The following is a 19,082-nucleotide window of genomic DNA, read 5'->3' on the forward strand; positions in this document are numbered from 1 at the left end:
GGCTGTGTGCCAACGAAATTTTATTTACAGAACAGGTGGTGGACCACATTTGGCCTCTGGGGATAGTTTGCTGACCCCTGCTCCACATCACAGCAATCGCTTCCTTTCTCTGAACACTACTAACAGCTATTTTCATAACCACCTATTTAGTTCTAGTTTACGGCCGTATGCTATTAGTTATATTTTCTACTATAAGCTTCTTCAGGGATGAATTTGATAGTGTGGCCCATAATGTTGAAGAAAGAAAGGAATAAATTGTTGCATGTCAGTGAGATAGAATGTTGTTAGACCTACATATGTTTGTGTAAATATCTCTAGGCCCCCATGTCTGTCAATAACTCAGCCTCAGTTACACGTAATTGCCAACTTAGACAAATCAATCCCCAAATTGTCCAGAAACATTTAGAGCTCTTCAAAAACACTGAAATTGGTGATTTGCACTTCAGAGAAGAATTAATAACTTTTTACCTACAGTGGCATTTTTTTCTGCTCTTCATACCTGATTTTAAAAACTCCTTAAAGTTAAATTATCAGTTTTACTAATAAGGTTTAATGGATTTCACTGGATGGTTTATTTGTCATAAATGCTGTTATTTCTCAGAAAGATGGAATTTGGACTAAAAGGTTTAGATTTGAGACCTAGCTCCATCAATTAACTCTGCGACATTGGGTAAATCATTTAATATTTAGGATCCTTATTTTAATTTTTTGTAATGACGGGTTAATTCACGTACTTACAACCTTGAAATGGATAAGGAATGTGCAAGTGCTTTGTAATGGGTAAAATAATGGAAATGTCACTTGCTGTTGTTCATGATAATATAATTGCTTTCAGGATCCCTTCCTTCAATGTATTTTTTTTAAACAACTGGTTCTGGAGTAGTTAAGACGAGTACTGGCCCTATTGGTTTGGCATTCTGGTAACACTTGATTCAGAGCTGAAGTGAAAGGAATTTGTTAGAGGTAAATTTTAAAAAATCAGAGTCAAATCAAGAACTCCTTCCCTGTCCCTCAAGATATAAATAGATTAAGAAAGAGTGACAGTCCCTAGGGGGGTCTGGATTGGATGGACTAGGTGGGAAACAGCACAGAAATACAGAAAGGACACTCTTGGAAAGTTAGGTAGAGAACTTGAATAGTTAGGTAGAGAGCAGAATAGTTCTGACAACAATCCAAAAGATTGAAAACAGGGCTCAACTCTGGCAGAAATAAAGGATGTGGGGCAAGCCACAACTGGAAAAATGAATCACGGAACTAGGCTTTTCTGGCACATCCAGTTTTCAGGGGAAGAGGGCAATCTTGGGAGGGAAAGACCTGGTTAGAAGCGTGTTGACTGGCAGGGGTAGAGGCTGCCACTAGATGCTTCCCGTTTGATAGAGATGATGTGGTAGAATGGAGACAGCACAGCTCTGGAGCCAGGCAATTTGTTTGAACCTCAGACTTGTCCCCTTACCAGCTACATAATGTCAATTTTCCCTAAACCTCATACTCTTCATCTGTAGGACATTGTGAGGCAAGTGCCTAACTCAGGTCCCGGCATGTAGAGTGCATTAGATAAATATTCGTTCTCCTTAAGGCAGTCTGCATCTCGACTTGAGATAGCAAAAGAGTAGCTCCAGCCAACTTTCTGCTTTCGTGAAAGTTTCTTAGATTTTTCTACACTGACTTGTCTACGGCAGCATTTTCTGGATTCAATGTAAACTGAAAATTTGAAAGCCTAGGGTGGGTATTCCTCTTATGTAATAACTTTTCATCTGCTGACTTAGAATTATATACAAAGATTTCCTTTCTATTTTTCTTTTCTGTCTTCTAGAGGCTGATTATAAATATACCTTGAGAATTGGCTTTTATGTTAATTTCCTGCAGTTTTTGAAGTTTACTTTCTTTTTTGTGGCATTCTTTTACATTTTATGAACTTAATCATTAAGTTTAAAATTATTAGGTTACTTTTTAGAAGCATCTCTGATATGTCCACACTTTAAGTAGATGTGTTGTTCAATATATAACATATAATATATGTTGTTATATATTGCACAACAGTATATATTATATGTATAATATACATAGTGAATAACAACACAATACGTATTGTTAATAACAATAAGTTGTTAATAACAATATGTATTGTTATTCAATACATATGTCAATATATTAATATATTATCGCTCTGTGCATCTATCAGACTGAGTTGTTTGAGTTGAAGATTCCAACTCTTGCTACTTTAAACAGAATGCAAGTCACTAGGGAATTTTACCCAGCTCAGAGAATGACTGTAAGATCTGGAGAAACAGGCTTTAAGCTTTTGGGAACAACAATAGAACCTTGTTTCTAACCGGCCTGATATGGTCGCTGCTGCCACCACCAGCTTCAAAACAATGCCAGCACACCCAAAAAATGGATGCTTAGCTTCTTGCTTTTAGCAGCCCACTTTCAAATCAAAGTTTCAGCAGGTATATCCGCTTGATGGAATTTAAGGTTCACGTTTGAACCCAACTGTAAAGGAGTGTGGAAAATATTTTTTCTTTTTAAATTTTAACTTAGAATAGGATTCAAAATATAGGAAGCTATGAAAATGTGGCGAGATCGTCGTAGATGTGGGAGTTCACCGCGGTCTATGTGGTCTTCTCAAGAATAAGGGACAGTGTTGCTTTAAAAGTTTATTTGAAGGCTGAAAAAATTCTTATTTATATAGTTTCATTTCCATTTTTAGGATTCATATAAACTCTCTTTATGTAAACATTCCAAAATTGAATTTCTCATTCATACCTGCTCCGCATCTATCCACCATCCCTAATCATTATTGCTGATCTCAGTGGATGCCATCATTATTCACTCGGGTCACCCTTGCTATCTCTTTCTTTTCATAACTCTTTCCCATCCAACCACAAAGTCTTACTGATTTAAATTTTGAAATATGCATCAAATTTGTTCACTCTGTCCATATGTGCTGTCGCAACCCTAGCTTAAGTCAACATGACCTCTTTCACGGACTAGTTCTTTTCTTTCGCTCATGTTATTTGTTCAGATTACCTTCACCAAAGAAATGAGTTCCTCCTGTTACATGCTTACATGCCACCTGTACTTTTCCATAAAGAACTTTTCCAATTATATTCTACACATGTAATTTAATAAATATTTTTGCAGGTTATAAAATTTCTGTCTTCCCCACTGCACTGTAGGCTTCCTGAAAGCAGGGACTGTCAATATTCATCGATGAGTTCTTTAGATATAACATAGACACTTAATAAATATGGTTTGAAAAAAATGTACCAAAGGGGTTAACATTATATACTGACTTTGGAAGATTACATAAATTTGCTAGGGCTTCTATCCATAACTTGGAAGGTCCTGAAGAATCTTGCCTAATGCTTGATTTTTGAGGAAATGAAAGTACTTTGTTTGTTTTTTTTTGGTAAGGAAGATTGGTCCTGAGCTAACAACTATTGCCAATCTTTTTCTTTTTGCTTGAGTAAGAGTGGCCCTGAGCTAATACCTGTGCCCATCTCTCTCTTTTTTTTATGTGGGATGTAGCCACAGCATGGCGTGATGAGTGGTGTAGGTCCATGCCTGGGATCTGTACCCGTGAACCCAGGCCACTGAAGAAGAGTGAACTGCACTTAACAACTATGCCACTGGGCTGGCCCCAAAATGACACTATTTTTAATATAAACATCTATCCTCAAGAAAGTAACCAGGAAAAAAAACGTATTCATTCCAGCCAGACCAGCACAGAGCTGTCGTTGGTGAATGGGCCTCCATGACTTGCCTACTTAAACCAGAGTTAACTACAATGAGAATTTTATTCTTTTTTTCTTTTACATACTGAGTATCTACTATGTGCCAGGTAGGCTGTGCGCCCAAAGCTAGGGATGCAAAGATGATTTGGACATCTCAAATTGCTCACAATCTAGTGGGAGAAATAGATTTAACAACCTCTTTATGAAATTATCTAATAAGCAGTCCACATATAATGGAGAGTAAATAAAAAATTTGATAATAGGATGATTAATTTTGCTGGCACAATGAAGACCAGGCACAGGTCAGCTGGAAGGATAATCATAAACAGGGAAAATGTGAAAGAAAGCTGTTTCAGACAAGGAAAATAGACGGAGTATCAGTGTGAGTGCCCCAGTGAGGGAAGATGGTGCTGTCTCCTAGTCAATGGCCAGCAATTAGGAAAAAGACTAGATATTCCTCAGGCCAGATGAGCGAGAATGGCTTGGTCACACTGTATTGAAGTGCTGTCCTACAGAGACTGTCCTCATCTACCCACAGTTGGTCCTGTGCTTTAGGTCACTTTTTCCATCGATATTGATAGCTTTGTACTTCTCTGTCCATTCCTGCTGGCCCCACTCCCTTTATGATAGTCTACAGAAATTGTAACACGGTTGGCCAAGGAGAAGACGCCATCTGCAGTCATCAAATACAAGTTGCCCCCTTCTTAGCAAGATCCCGCCCGCCCGAGCCTCTTCAGGGCTCACATTGTGCCTCTTACTCCTATGAGAGCCAGAACAAGATGGACTTGCGTTTCACTCTTGTCTCCTTTTCTTCTCAAATCAGTCACCAGCACTTGTCCACAGGAAACATGCTGAATGTGGAGTCAGATCGAACTAGGAAGCAATCCTGGCTTGGCTACTTAAGACATTAGGAATGTTATTTATCCTCTCTTACATGATTTCCTCAACTGAAAAATGAAGATGGGAGTGTTTCCTTGTAGAGTTGGCATCGCGATTACAGGAAGCATCATAAACAAGGGGGCACATAGCAGGCAGTCGATACATGTTCTTATTTTGTGTTTCCCTGGACAGTTATGGCAGCTCCTTGGTCATCTCAGCAATCCATATGATAAGCTTCCCTATCCGAAAGCTATTGCTACTGCCAACTAGATGAAGACAACCTCAGTGATCCTTTAGCAGTTAACATAAACCTCAGTAATCCTGGGTCAACTGGACCTCCGAAACCCAGGGTGCTGGGGCCCCACAACCACAGCCTTAGGTCTCTGAAAACACCTGATTTTTCAATCAGCAGCATGAACACTAAGTATAGAGATGAAGTCAACTTTGTATTTCTCCACTGGGCCACAAACTTGTGGTTTATGTGACATAGATGCTTAATTACTGTCAATAAGTAACTTTATACACACATCTTCCTTCTCCAACCCTGAGCAAATGCCCTGTGTTGTGAATTGCTGTAATGCACCAACTCTCCCCAATACAACTAAAGTGTAAGCAAAGACGCTTGCCCTCATCAGCGCACTCGTGCCAGCTAATTCCTCTCTCCTTCCTGCCATGCACTCACTCTCGCCCATCCTCCCCTTTTGTATTTATGAGGAAAGAGTGCAAGACCCTGCCCGTATCTTCTGAGTTTATTATTTCGACTGCCAGGCACCTGCTGCCTGCTGCTCCTCTTGTGTAGAAAGAATTAAGCCTGTCTTCCATCTGCTTTAAGATGCTTTAAGAGTCATGTCAGTAGGATGTAATTAAAAAAGACAAGAACAGCAGGGAAAATGCCAGGCAATTACTAGGAAACACAGGGTAAAAACAAAGTTGAGACAAACTAGTTTATATCAAAAGGAATTCTGATTACCACCATAGTTATTATTGGTATTTAATTTATTGAGCACCAACATGGAGTTACACACTGTACAGAACATAGAATTAGACCCTTCTCTAGCCAGGAAGTAATGTTTAAGGAGCCGTGAGAGTTTTCCAAAGCTGCTGGCCTCAGATGCTGCTCTCCTATGAGGAGGGCCGGAGGCTTCTGATGCTGTGTGGATCTTGGAGCCTTTATATGGGAAATAAATGAGATAATGAACTCAAACATGAGAATTGCTTATAGTAAGCACTCAATACAGATTAGTTCTAGGAGGGGAGGCAGGCCGCAGCGGTCACAGCAGCGAGGGGCATCCGGAGGGGCTGCCAGCCCACCTGGGAAGGCTGCTTTCCCCTGTGTGGAGCCAGACTCTTCTCACTGTGCCTTACTTTATGGGGTCCCTGCAAAATCCTGTTTTAGCTTGCCTTGAGAAAATGTTGAAGTATCTTTCAAAGTGCTCAAATCATGTTATCAGAGATCAACATTTCACCCCAGGTAGGCCAGAGGCCACCTGAAGCCCCTTGACTGGGCAGAGATCTGTCTTTGTCATCTCTGTAGATCTTACACCTGGCAGAACACCCAGTAAATGATAGGTGCTGAGAGAAAGAGTTAAGGAATAGAAGATAAAAATAATAAAAGATATTTAAATAAACTAAAAAAAAAAATTGGGTTGTGAATTTTTCATATAAAAAGCTATTTAGGAAAAAAAGCCTTTCAGTCAGCCATACCAAGCCGCGACAGTGCCATAAAATGTAACCGATACATGGATGTGGCAGTGGTAGGACCTGTGAGAGCCAAGAAAGTGCCTTTCCCTGTCGCCGTCTGCCCGCGCCTGCTCCAGAGCAGCTCGCTCGCATCTGTCTGGTGACTTTCCGCTGGGAGCTGACTCTGGTAAGTGCTTTTTCAGGCAAATCAAACTTCTCTCTTATGTCCTCAAACTATTTCGGATAGATATCTTTCCAAAATATGTACACATTGCCTTTCTTTCTGAAGCAGAGCATATTCTGTTCAGTTTTGATCTGCACATTCTGGGAGTAATGTTGGAAAATTGGAGCAGATTTAGAAAATGTTTCCACCAGCTTCACAGCCCAGGACACAGATCCTGAGCCTGTTGCCTTCCCAGCGTGCAACTCTGAGACATCCGAGAACTCCAAATTTCAATCTGGTGTTCCAGGTGGTTTCAGAGGATGTTTGTCTAGATAAGAAGATAGAATATATTTTATTTAATAAGTGTTTTTTTAAAATAAGCTTGATTTGTACGTTTTAAATAATTTGAGCTCTGTTCATATTTTTGCCTCAGGGTCTGCAAAAGATAGGCCTATGCCAAGGTTGTCCACATGGGTCATCCTCAAAATGAGAGAGAAAAAAGTGTGATTAACCATCCGTCATTACAAGTAACCTCCTTTCTCTCCACACATTCTAATGAATCAAAAGCGACTGAAAAAGTCTGGAGATCAATCTAGCACAAAGCCGCTTTAGCCTAGATGCATCTGAACTTAAATGGAGCTCTTGAATGCTATCCTTTCTCTAATTCTGTAGAGAGTATTCTGTTGGCTATCACTGCATAACCTTTGGACAATAATCATTAGGAAAGGCAAGCCTTGGAAAAAACAATTTGTCAGGGTGAAATTCATATTGCTGTAAATCATGAAGACTTCCCTGAGAATATTTGCCAGTTTTGGTTTTTTTTGAGGGATAATTTGGATGTCTATAGCAGCTATTCACTTAATGACAGGATAAAGTGAATAGATTCTTCCTCTGCTTACACATCACGATGGAGAGGGAGCTCTGACTTTCTCAGCTGCTGCGGTGGTTGGATCCGAATGCCTCTGGTGGAGTTTAGGACGTGACTTTCCCTGAGGTCTGCCTCCTCTCTTTTCTTCCCACACTCGCTGGGGCGCTCACTGGTAGTCAGACAGAGGCAGGCTTCACCAAGCAGCATTTCTCCCACTCGATGGCTCGTCTTAGTGCTGGCTACCCTTTAAACTGTCCTTGAGACTCAAACCAGCGCCTGCATCCCTGAGATGGAGGTCTCACTCCTCACTTCCTTTTCTGAAGCTGGTCGTAGGCCGAAGCTTGAAGAACCAAATGCTGACCCCAGGCTGCTGCCTTTACTTTTCAACCCCACCTTCTCGGATTATTGTTCACCAGTGATGTAATATAAAGGAATAGAAAATATACTGCTTTGAAGACAGTTTGGTGGAGATTAAACATTTTCTAATGAACTGTAAGGAAAACACTTAGGGAATTGGAAGAACAATTTTCACAGAAAATGAAAATGTGTGAAAATTATTTTTCCTGCATTAGTTTCCACTGCTGCAGTATTTTGAATATTTGCCAAACTATGTGAATAATTACTGTGGCTTAAAAGACAAATATGTTCATTCGGTTGTGTGTGAGAAATCAATTTCTTATGCATGGCTTATTGCTTCTTACATAAAGCAAACATAGCCCAGTCGACTGAAATATTGCTATGTAATCTACGGCAAGGTTGTCCCAGACCCATAGGATGATCGATCATGCTTAGCTTTTCAATCCATCACTAAGTAATAGCTGTGATAGGCTTACACAGCAGCCTGCCTTAAGGCAGAGAAGTCTAGGCGGTGGACCTGAAACAAAAGCCAATTTAACAAAGAAATTCTGCATTTGACGTGAGTGGGGTTGCACAGGGATTTTTTTCCTCTTGCTTTGACAAATGTGGAAGTAATGTTGTTGATTCTAGACCCACAGCTATAATTATTGCAAATCATTTAGAAGTACAAAGGTTGCTTTTGACTCTCCCATTATTGCATTATGCTCATTCCTGAGCCGGTCAGGCTGCCTTCAGTTGAACTACCAGACCGAGCACCCTTGGAGGACCCCAGAAAGCACACTTGCCCGTGGCTGATTCTCACAAAAGCCTATTGACCAGAGTAAAACATCCCCAGCGCTCCCACGGCCCTTGGGTCTATGTCCTGGGAACACAGACTTGGTTTGCTTGCCCATGGGTTTCCATTCAGCCGTGAAAATGAACTTTGAGGTGAGGAATTCTGTTTCAGGGTCAGCCATATAATTTTAATCAAGAGACTTCAGAAGGCAAGAATGACCTCACATTCTTGTTTTTTTCCTCTAGATAATTCTATGGTTGGAAATAAATTTTAGGAAAACATAACGCAAATGTGGTACAAAAATGAAACTTGAAGGATGAAAAAGATGATTGTGTTCTGATCATAAGCCACACACTGTGATTCAGAGATGATGTGGGTTCTGAAATGAGTGCTATGCATTGGAAATGGCAGTGGTGGAGCCGGGGAGACCTGTTGCTTGAACCCTGGCTCTGCTAATTGCTAATTGGCTGAACTTGGGCAAGTTACTTAACATTCCTGCACCTTCGTGTCTTCAGTATGCACAATAAAATGTATATAATAACACTAACCAGGCATATTTATTGTCAGGATTAAATGAAATAAGGTCCAGCACCTAGAATAGACTAGAAACTCAGCAAGCAGAAGATATTTTTTTCATTAATATTAATAGTAGCGATAAAGTTAAGAAAATAATCCCCTACCAAAATTTGAATATGTTCTCCCTAATCTGAGAAGGCTGTTTAAATTGATGCAGAGAAAAGAGTTTATCTATTATATCTCTGAGGAAACTCGTATTTCAAAGTTTAGACCATTGTAGGTAGTCTCATGGAAGACCATGCGCTCCGGAGAACAGTTTAGCCAAAAAGTCATTTCTGTGGATATTTTGATCTTTTATGTTGTTAATCATCTCTGTAGACTGGGAGCTTGTTGGAAATTTATTATCTTAATGGATATGTTTTTGCATTTCCTGGCAATCTGAGGCAGTTTCAGTGAACAATGAAATTTTAGAAATCATGAAAATAATAAAACAGAGAGAGAATGGAGCTCCAGTGAGTAACCTTTAATAACAATCTGGGCAACAGCCTGCAAACCAAGCTTGAGATCCTGTCGGAGATCAGGGACCTGGGCTCCGGCTCTTATTTCCTTTGTGACTCAGCCGAAAGCACTATTTGTGGTTCTCACAGGACTAAGTGCACAACGTGACCTTTACTGGCCGTGCATTTGCCAATACCTTTCTTTTACTAGAGACAGTCTAGTGCTTATGTGTTTTTCCCTTCAGAGTCTTCCCTATCCATTAATAGCCTATACTTTTCCTTCCTGCTTCTAGATCCATCAACTTGTCTCCTCCATTATCATCTATGAAAGCTCAAGTGACCATGTTGGCAGCAAATTCTTGAAGTTGGGGTTTGAGATTTATGATTCCATGGGAATATCCCATTTCATCCAGCAATAGGCATCACATTGAAATATAGAAGAAAAACATTGACTAATATTCATACCCTAACCGTCCACAGTGTTATTTACCCTTGGTATCTCAATGTCTTGTAAATACACAGAGAGGATTGGATGATATAACCAAAGCTGTCTTGCCAATACCGTGTCAAGGAGTTCCTGGTTAAAAGGAGGGCATGGGAAAATGAAAGCATTACTTTAGTAAATCACAAAATATCTGTCTTACTTTTATTTTCATGCAACATGTTCATAAATATATTTCCAGAAAAGGAAAAACTCCAGGGCATTGCAGCACCTCGAGACTCTTTTCTGACCTTGATGAATATTCATCTTCTCTTTAATTTTAGCTGATTGTTAGAATTATTAGCACAAGAAGGACAACCTTGCCAAATTAGTTCCCTGTGATCACAGAGATCAAGGCAGAAGCTGGTAGGAATAGACCCGAGGACTCTTGATGTTTAGTTTCTTGCACTAGTTATTAAGCACGCATCCTCTCCATCAGCTGTGCAAAAGGCATCTCTGCCGTCGCTAAGCCAACCGTAGGTTCAGCAGGCAGAAAACGTGCTGCACAGTCTCTCTCCTTTCGCCGTCAGGGAGCGCAGCGCCTAAGTGCAGGTTTGGTCAGAGATGAGGCAGAATGCCATGAGGCTGCTGCAGCCACACGGGCTCCGAGCCCTGGAGGCTGGAGAGAGGAAATGCTCTGGTTAAATGAGACTCCTCACCGTACAGCTGTATTTCATGCCGTGCCTACCGGCACGTCCTATGGAAATAAGGATTAATCTGGACATGCAAGTAATTTAAAGATATGCGTGTTATTATGATCGATCTTACAGCGCTGTCACCTATTTCCCATTCGACTCATCCTTTTCAGTTACAATGAAATAACATGCGGCAGAAAGGCTGCGAGGAGCAGATGATTCCAGGGTGTGGGAATGACAACACCCTCGTCAATCTAGTGGTTTCCTAGAACAGGGAACACAATTAGCCTTGCTTTGAGCTATTAATTAACCAACTGGTCATTAACTGCTGCTAACAATTGACTTAGAAGGAATTATTGCTTAAATAGCAGGAGGCATTTAAGAAGAATAAATTAAAACAAAGAACTGCTGGATCCTGAGAAAAAAATAGGAGTTCTTGAAATATAGAGAATAGCTGAAAGGCTCTTTAATTATCAAGTGATAAACAATCATTGAGAAGCACATTGCTTTATTTTTTTTTTCAGAAATAGTGACAGTATCTTATAATCAAGACCCCAATTCGATGTCTTTACTAACTGAATGATCCAAAGTGAATCATGTTATCAGAAGCATGACTGAAGTAGTAAATAGTCATTTTAGTGAGTTACCAGAACATTCACATGGGTCACAACTATACCGTCTTGGCAATGTATTATGGAAGTTTAGGTTACAAGCAAAATATTAAAAGAAACAAAACAACACCCCGACAGCATGTCGATTGCCCTGAGCTGAATCACGTGGGCTCCCACCACGTGACTCCAAGGACGTGGTTTTCAGCCTCTGCCAGTTCCTGGGCCGGTTCGTCTGACAGCCTCTCGTGATGATTTTCCTTTTCCTCTTACCTCGAGAATGGGGTTTACAGGGGTTACTGCTTTTGATCTAAAGCAACAATGAGAAAACTAATAGTAACCAAAGAAACTAAGGAAAATTTACTGTTTTTGAGTGAATTATTTCCCATCTTACTAAAGACACCTTTAGGAATTATATAACTAATAATCCCAATAATATTTTTTAACCAAAACCAAGTTGACCTGCCCTACTGTTGCATCAAGTTTATTGAGCACCTGCTATCCACGAGGAACCGAGGAGGTCTGTCTCCCCATCTGAACTGCTCATTGAACACGATCTTACGGGCAATGTTAACCTGAGGGGTAAATGTCAGAGTTTCCTAAGCTTTAGCATGCTTACTTTGTCCAATCATCATATTAAAAAAAATGTCTCCTGAAATTTAGTTGTAGTAGAGCTTTTAGTGGGTAGTTTTTCAGTAAGTTCTTAAGGCTGTAGGTGATGATTCCATATATCCAGCTTCTTTAGAAAAACTTTGGAAGTTGGTGGGAATTTTATCACAGCACAAAGGGAGGGGTTCACTACAGACATCTAGCAGACAGAAATCTAGGGATATGCATAAAGGATTTTTTGTAAATTTTAACACATACTAAATTTTCCAGGAATGCAAACACCATGAAAACCAAGAAAAGATTGTTCTCTGTTTTGTTTGGAAATTCACCAAGAGTAATTTACAATTTTAGAAGTGCACTTCACTGACAACAGTGCTATTTGTGGTGTTGGAGCTGCCAGCCTGTCCGCCTGTTTCAGTTTGAAGCGGCGGCTGGCACAGTCGGCTACGCACAGGCACTCCTTGCTTCGCGCGGCCCCGTGTGTATTGAAACCTGTGCATATCGGAGCCGTGTCCTCACTTTGCGCAATTCTGAAATGCATCATTTCGGTTAACACAGTACTGTGTAAAGCAAGGACTACCTGGAATGAAAAAGATTTGAAAGTTTGAAATTTCCTTCACAGTCTGGTTTAGAATTAGTATTATTAAATGCATGGACAGACAAAATACAAAAATATTACTAAATTTCATTAATAAAGTCTGTTTTTAAAATTCTTTTCTTTTCCATCACATACTCTTTAAATGTTGAAGTTAAATGATAAGAAATCTGAAGTTACATCAAAATAATTTATTTATTAATGATTGGGATGCTTCTTGACTTAACCACTACCTCAGATTATTTTTCTTGTTTTTGTTCTACCATCAATTCCCATTGCTTATTGAAAGATGTGGCTTCCATGGGCATGATGGTTAATTTTATTTGTCAACTTGGAGGGTGATTTTGAATGAGATTAACATTGGGGGGCCAGCCCGGTGGCGCAGCAGGTTAAGTTTGCACGTTCTGCTTCTCTGCGGCTCAGGGTTAGCTGGTTCAGATCCCAGGTGCGGACATGGCACCGCTTGGCAAAAGCCGTGCTGTGGTAGGCATTCCATATATAAAGTAGAGGAAGATGGGCATGGATGTTAGCTCAAGACCAGTCTTCTTTAGCAAAAAGAGGAGGATTTGCAGCAGTTAACTCAGGGCTAATCTTCCTCAAAAAAAAAATTTTTTTACATTGGTGAACTTTAGGTAAAGCAAATTGCCCTCTGTAACGTGGGTGGGCCTCACCTAATCAGTTGAAGGCCTGAATGGAACAAAAAGACCAGCCTCCTTGAGCAAGAGGGACTTCTTCAGCAGACTGTCTTCATACTTCACCTATGCCGTTGACTCTCATGTGTGCCTGCTTGCCGGCTTGCACTGCAGCTTTGGACTTGCCAGCCTCCATAACACCATGAGCCAATCCTTATAAGAAACATTTTTCTGTATGTATATGTGTGTATATATACACACACCCTATTGGTTCTGTTTTTCTGTAGAACTATGACTAATACAATGGTCTTTCTTTTTAATTAACATGCAATAAAGTTGATCCCTTTTTTTCGGTGTTAGCAGTATGAGTTTTTAGCACATGCATGAATTCCACATAGCCACCACCACGATCAGGATGCAGAATAGTTTCATTACTATGAAAACTCCCTTAGGCTCATCTGCAGCCCCACTGTTCCCCTACTCTGAACCTCTGATAAGGAGCCATCTGTCCTCTGTCAAGGTCTGTGTAGTTGTGTCTTTTTAAGAATTCCACATGCGCATTGACTTGCCTGGACGAATTCTGGATACTGGCTTCTTTTACTCAGGACGATGCCTTTGAGATTGAACTAATTGTTGCATCTGTCAATAGTCTGTGCCTGCTTATTGCTAAGTAGTATCCCATTATATGATCAAGTCTTTTTATATATAAGAAATTTATGCATTGATATGTATTGAGATTTTAAAATGAGATATGTTTTCCGTGATACTTTTTCTTACTATATGTTATAAAAGGTGAATTATTTTTCTGTAAGAGTTTTAAGAAAGGCCCAGCTTATTTGTGAAAAATATGATACTTCTGCATTTTCTCCTTTGGACAGTCTGTAATTTATCTTGTCTTGTTATCACTACCTCAGTCCAGGTTATCTTTCTCTCTGTCATACTGGCTGGTGTGTCCTCTCACTGCTGTGTTCCAGCAGCCTCCTGGGTCTCTGCACTATCGTTTTCTTACACTTCTGTGTAGGATGTAGGTGCATCTAGTATAGTCATGTCTGTGCATTTACATGTCAAAATGCATGTTATCTTACTATAAAAACATTGAAATATATGTTACCTTATAAGTTACGATTTTTGTATTTCTCCTTTTTATAATAGTTAAGATATATTTAGAATTTTAAAAAGTTATGTGTGTTATTGGGTCATAGAATATGAATTTCATTTCAACATATTAAAGAAGTGATTTTTCTAAAATGGGACATTAAGACACTTTTGAGAACCACTGATTTAAACCTTATGTCTATAACTACTTTTTGGTTTTTTTCTTCTCCAGGACGGCACAACCCTCTAGTTTGACTTGATGATCTCTAACTTCCCTTCGTAGTCAGAGAGTTTAGAATGTTTGCCTGTAAACACGGCTGTGTTGTCTTCATTCCCGTTCCATCAGTCAGCTGCAGTGACATGGAGCCCCAGCTGTAGAGGCTTTCAGTAGCAGGCAAGTTCCTGCTGTTACGTGACCATCACGGGTCGGCGTGGGGCCCTCTTGTGTCTTCCTGCTGAGCCCTGGGAGGAAAGAGCAGCGTTGGTCTGGAATACGTCGAGCCTGCAGCAGAGAGAAAAGAGCAATGGCAGACCACGTCACCTCTTAAACCTTTTTCTGAAAGGGCTTCACGTCAGTTCCACTCTCATTTCATTGACCAAAACAGCCACGTAGTCAGCCTGAAGTATAACCCTCCTATTAGGAAGGGTCAGCAAATATTTTTTTTAAAATGATACAATTTACCTTATATAGCTTGTAAGTATTATTTCACTTTCCCTGTTTTATTGTTTTAACTATGGATATATAGAAAGTTTAGATTTTACAACACATGTTAAGTGATTACATGTGTTAAGCACTATCTTAAGTATTTCATATCTTTTTTAACTTAACCATCAAAACAAGCATAAGTGATAGCTAATATTTGCAATGGTAAAGAATTTGAAATAAAATCAGTTCCATCTTAAATTTTATATAATCCTGGCCCACAGACTCAGTAACCTGTTCAATTAGCTATTTTTCATGGTTCACTTTTTTTTTTTTTTTTTTGGTGAGGAAGATTGGTCCTGAACTAGCATCTGTTGACAATCTTCCCCCTTGTTGCTTGAGGAAGACTGGCCCTGAGCTAACATCTATGCCAGTCTTCCTCTGTTTTATGTGGGGTGCCACCACAGCATGGCTTGATGATTGGTATGTAGGCCTGTGCCTGGGATCCAAACTGGTGAACCCTGGGCCACTGAAGCAGAGCACACAAGCTTATCCACTATGCCACTGGGCCGGCCTCCATCGTTCACTTTTTAATTGTAACTTATAAAAGTGTCTAGGTAATTTATTAAATACTCTGCAGAAAAAAAGTCACATGCAATTAGGTACCTCATAGAATTCTTTCTCTTTTTAATTTCTCTGCAGAGCCAGGAGCGTCTTGAAGAGAGGAACCATCTTTGAATCCTTATTGTAGCCGAAGCCATCATTTTCCTGGCCCTAACTTTTGTGCGTGCCCACCTGAGCATGTCCAACCACTAGCATGGTTGCCTCTTGGTCTGTGGCTTTCTCTGGTGACCAGAGTCTCCTGGCCCACATGCCAGACAGGCTGGAAGTGCCCAGGAGGTGGCACCTCCTGGGAGGAACAGGCTCGCCCCTGGATTGAAGTTGCTCTGAGACACATTCCACACTGCCTCCCAGGGTTCCTGTGGCAGTGAGCCCGCTGCCCAGAGCAGGAACCTGCACCAACAACCCCTTTTCTTGGCCTCCCTTCTTCCCCGTCTTGCTTTACCACGTCCCTGCTGATGCTTTCTGGAATCAATCAAATACACCTGAACCCTTTACACTCATATCCTTATCTCAGGGTCTGCTTCTGGGGGAACCCCATCTAAGACGTCTACCATGTGGATTAAGGCCTGGCAAGCAATGGACGCTTACAGAGTGTTGATCATCATGGTCAGAAGAAGCCCAGGGAAGATGCAGACATTTTCCTGAGAAATATTGCTCCAGGGAAACATGTAAAGCTGGATTTTAAATTTAATATTTCTTTTAGCGTGTCTAACAAGATCACCTGCATATAACTTGACATTTAAAAATTTTATCACGTCTTATATTTTCACGTTTCTGATGACTTCTTCTACCTGGTATCCTTTCTCTACCAACCCCCATGTCTTAGTCCAAATTTTAAAGTCCTACAAAAGATCATGATGTGAAAATTAATGATAATAATAACAGCCATGGCCAGTAATTGTCGGGCGTTTGCTCTGTGCTGAGCACCGTCCTCAGGGCTCGGCACCTGTGAACTCAGTTAAGCATCACAACAAACCAGGAGCACGGTATCATTATTTGTCTCCAGTTGGTTAATTAAGAAAGGCACAAAGAGAACGCAATTATTATTATTTTTAGATGATACATTTGAATATTTAGAAACCCAAAGGAGCAAACTTTAAAACTGATAGAATTAATAAAACAGTTTAGTAACGGAGTCAGAAAAATACTTCATTAGACAAAAGTATCGGATAAGATTTATCACTTCCCCTCATTATAGGCTCTTTTATAATATATTCAACTGTAGCCCCCACCTCATGACTCTGAGCAACCGGGCCAGGGAAGTACATAGTCTAAGGCCAGAGAGGAAGGCCAGTTTTGAGAATTTAAGCCAAGAGACAAGAAGACTTGTTAGGTGAATTTGTGGCTGGAACAAGGATCGCAACAAGCCGAAGCTGGAGCCATATCAAACCGGGTCCAACCACAAGCCGGACATTGTCATGATGAGTAGAAACTCTGAGGAAGCAGAGAAAGCCAGCTGGTGACGAGGAGAGAGAACTGAATCAAGCAGTTGCTTGGCCTGAGATCTGACTAAAAGGTCTTATCAATATCAAGAACTTGGGGCAAAACATTCCAGGAGGGATCACAGCAACTATCGAGGCCCCGAGGCTGAACACACTTGTAGGGAGGAGGCAGGGAAAGATGGGGAGTGAGCTCAGGGAGGGTGATGCCAGGTGACAGCAGAGGGAGCAGCCAAGCTGAGTCGGGGCTGGCGAGCCATGGTGAGAGGTTTGGATCCCCTTATTGGGAAGCCCAGCCCAGCTCTGTTCTGCCTCCCTTTGAAGCTGTTCCCGTTGGCTTCCATGAATGGAATCTCACCTTCTTTAGAACGTTCACAGACGTACACCTCCAGCAATTGGCATGTAAACCCTGAATCACAGATTTGTTTTACATGTTTTATATTCCCAAGGATGTTAGGTCTTAGGAGTCGGGAGCTATGAATCTTTGTATCCTCTACAGACAGTAGCGAGCTAGCGTGAACATGGTGGGTGCACGGTAAATATTTGTTGGCTCAATAAAGGGGACAATTATTAAGTATTCTCCACCAGTGCCCGTGGTTCCTCACTATGCTCTCACCTAGAAGTTCTAAAGCTACGTTATGTGACACAAATGGTTAACTGAGACTCTCCTTGTCCAGGTGGTTGCTCAGTGAAACTAAAGACTGTGCAGCGATAAGTCTTTTGTTAAGGGCTTTTGTTTGAGTGGCTGGGAAATGGGGAGTACCATTTCATGAATCCAGGAGAAATTACACAGCCATATAAGGAATACTTATTGAGCCCCTACCACAGGGCAATGTTTAATGTTTTATAAGCATTTCTTGTTTAATCTTCAAACGACCCTCTAGAGTCCCAACTAGTATGTGGGAAAATCAGTCATGTAGCCAGGTTGGCTGAGCCTGATTCCACGCTCTCAATTAGCAGGCTAAAGTTGCCCCAGGCTGTCCAGGTGGAAGAAGGTGATGTCCCTGTACTTTTTACAAGCTTACTTACGCATCGAGCGCGTGCTCCCTGATCCAGGCTACACTACGCACACAGGGGGACTTTGATTTTTCTCTAACGTTTGTAAGGCCAAAGGATTCAAACCTGTAGAAATGAATTTAGCAGCAGTCTTGCCCTTTCTTTAGTACCTTTCTAATCTTCACTTTTGGTTCTGATGCTGACTAAGAAATTTTTATATACTTAGCTATGCTCAGTACTTGCAAGTAGAGGACACTTTCAGCAAAGAAGACCGTTCCGTTACGCCTGCATTTATAAGAAACTACATGGAAAATCTGTATACACTTTTCTATTGAAGAAGATAAATTATCCATTAAGAGGTCTTCTGAAATCTTTCATAATAGTTATTATTTGGTTTTTGCCTATCTTTGAGGATTAAATCAAAGATTTGAATATTTGATAAAAACTTTTGTCTTTGAAAACTGTAAGCATGAAGCTGTATTTGCGTGAATACTGGAGGCATAAATTCATACTTTATTTTATGAACAATATAAACAATGTCAAGCAAGGATTTCTTTGACGAGCTTCTCCGAGTTGGAACGAGGTCTGCCCGGCTGCGGTCGCTCTCAGCTGGATTCTCCCTTAAATCCCCGGGATTTCAACTGAAAGCTGTGGTCTGCCCACCTTCCTTCAGCCTGGGAACCCCCTCAGGGCGTCACATTATGGGACTAGGACTCGGCCCCGCGGCTGCAGGGAGCTGGCACTGGTCTGTGCTTCTCAGGCACCTCAGGTCCCCCACACTGTACGTGATGCTACGTGACAGAAACGTTAGTTTTATCCAGTAGAAGGCAACTGAAAGAATAACTTTTATGTTAAAACAAATATGGATGTCTGATGAAATAAAAAGCAAAAGTGGCACACATTTTTAAATATATCACAAAGGACTTCAAAACACGTCAGTTTAGAATGCCTGGCCTCGAGTTTCCATTCTCTCCACCATTTGAGAAGTAACTCAGCTTATTGTTCAAGAGCAGACTCAACCCGACTGCATAGTTGGAATCCTGGTTTTGCTGAATCCTGACTGTGGCCACGGGCAAATTACTGAAGGTCCCGGGTCTCAGGCCCTTTCTCTGTAAAGTGAGGGTAATTCCTGGACCTGCCTCACAGGCCCGTTGTAAGGATTACGTGAGTTAACATTTGCCAAGTGCTTGGAACTGTCCCTGGCACACAGGAAGTGCTGTATGGTGTCAAATACACTAAAGTAACTTAAGCTG

General features: G+C 40.9%; 1 long non-coding RNA gene across 1 annotated transcript; it reads left to right on the forward strand.

Moving 5' to 3' along the window:
* The first annotated feature begins 6,362 nt into the window (after positions 1 to 6,362).
* Positions 6,363 to 18,690, forward strand: LOC103556596 (uncharacterized). The gene is made up of 3 exons (XR_546249.2): positions 6,363 to 6,483; positions 14,360 to 14,821; positions 15,473 to 18,690. It is a non-coding gene; the product is annotated as an uncharacterized lncRNA (long non-coding RNA).
* The last annotated feature ends 392 nt before the right edge of the window (positions 18,691 to 19,082 follow it).

Source organism: Equus przewalskii, chromosome 3 (assembly GCF_037783145.1).
Source record: "Equus przewalskii isolate Varuska chromosome 3, EquPr2, whole genome shotgun sequence".
In the NCBI taxonomy this organism is placed as follows: domain Eukaryota; kingdom Metazoa; phylum Chordata; class Mammalia; order Perissodactyla; family Equidae; genus Equus; species Equus przewalskii.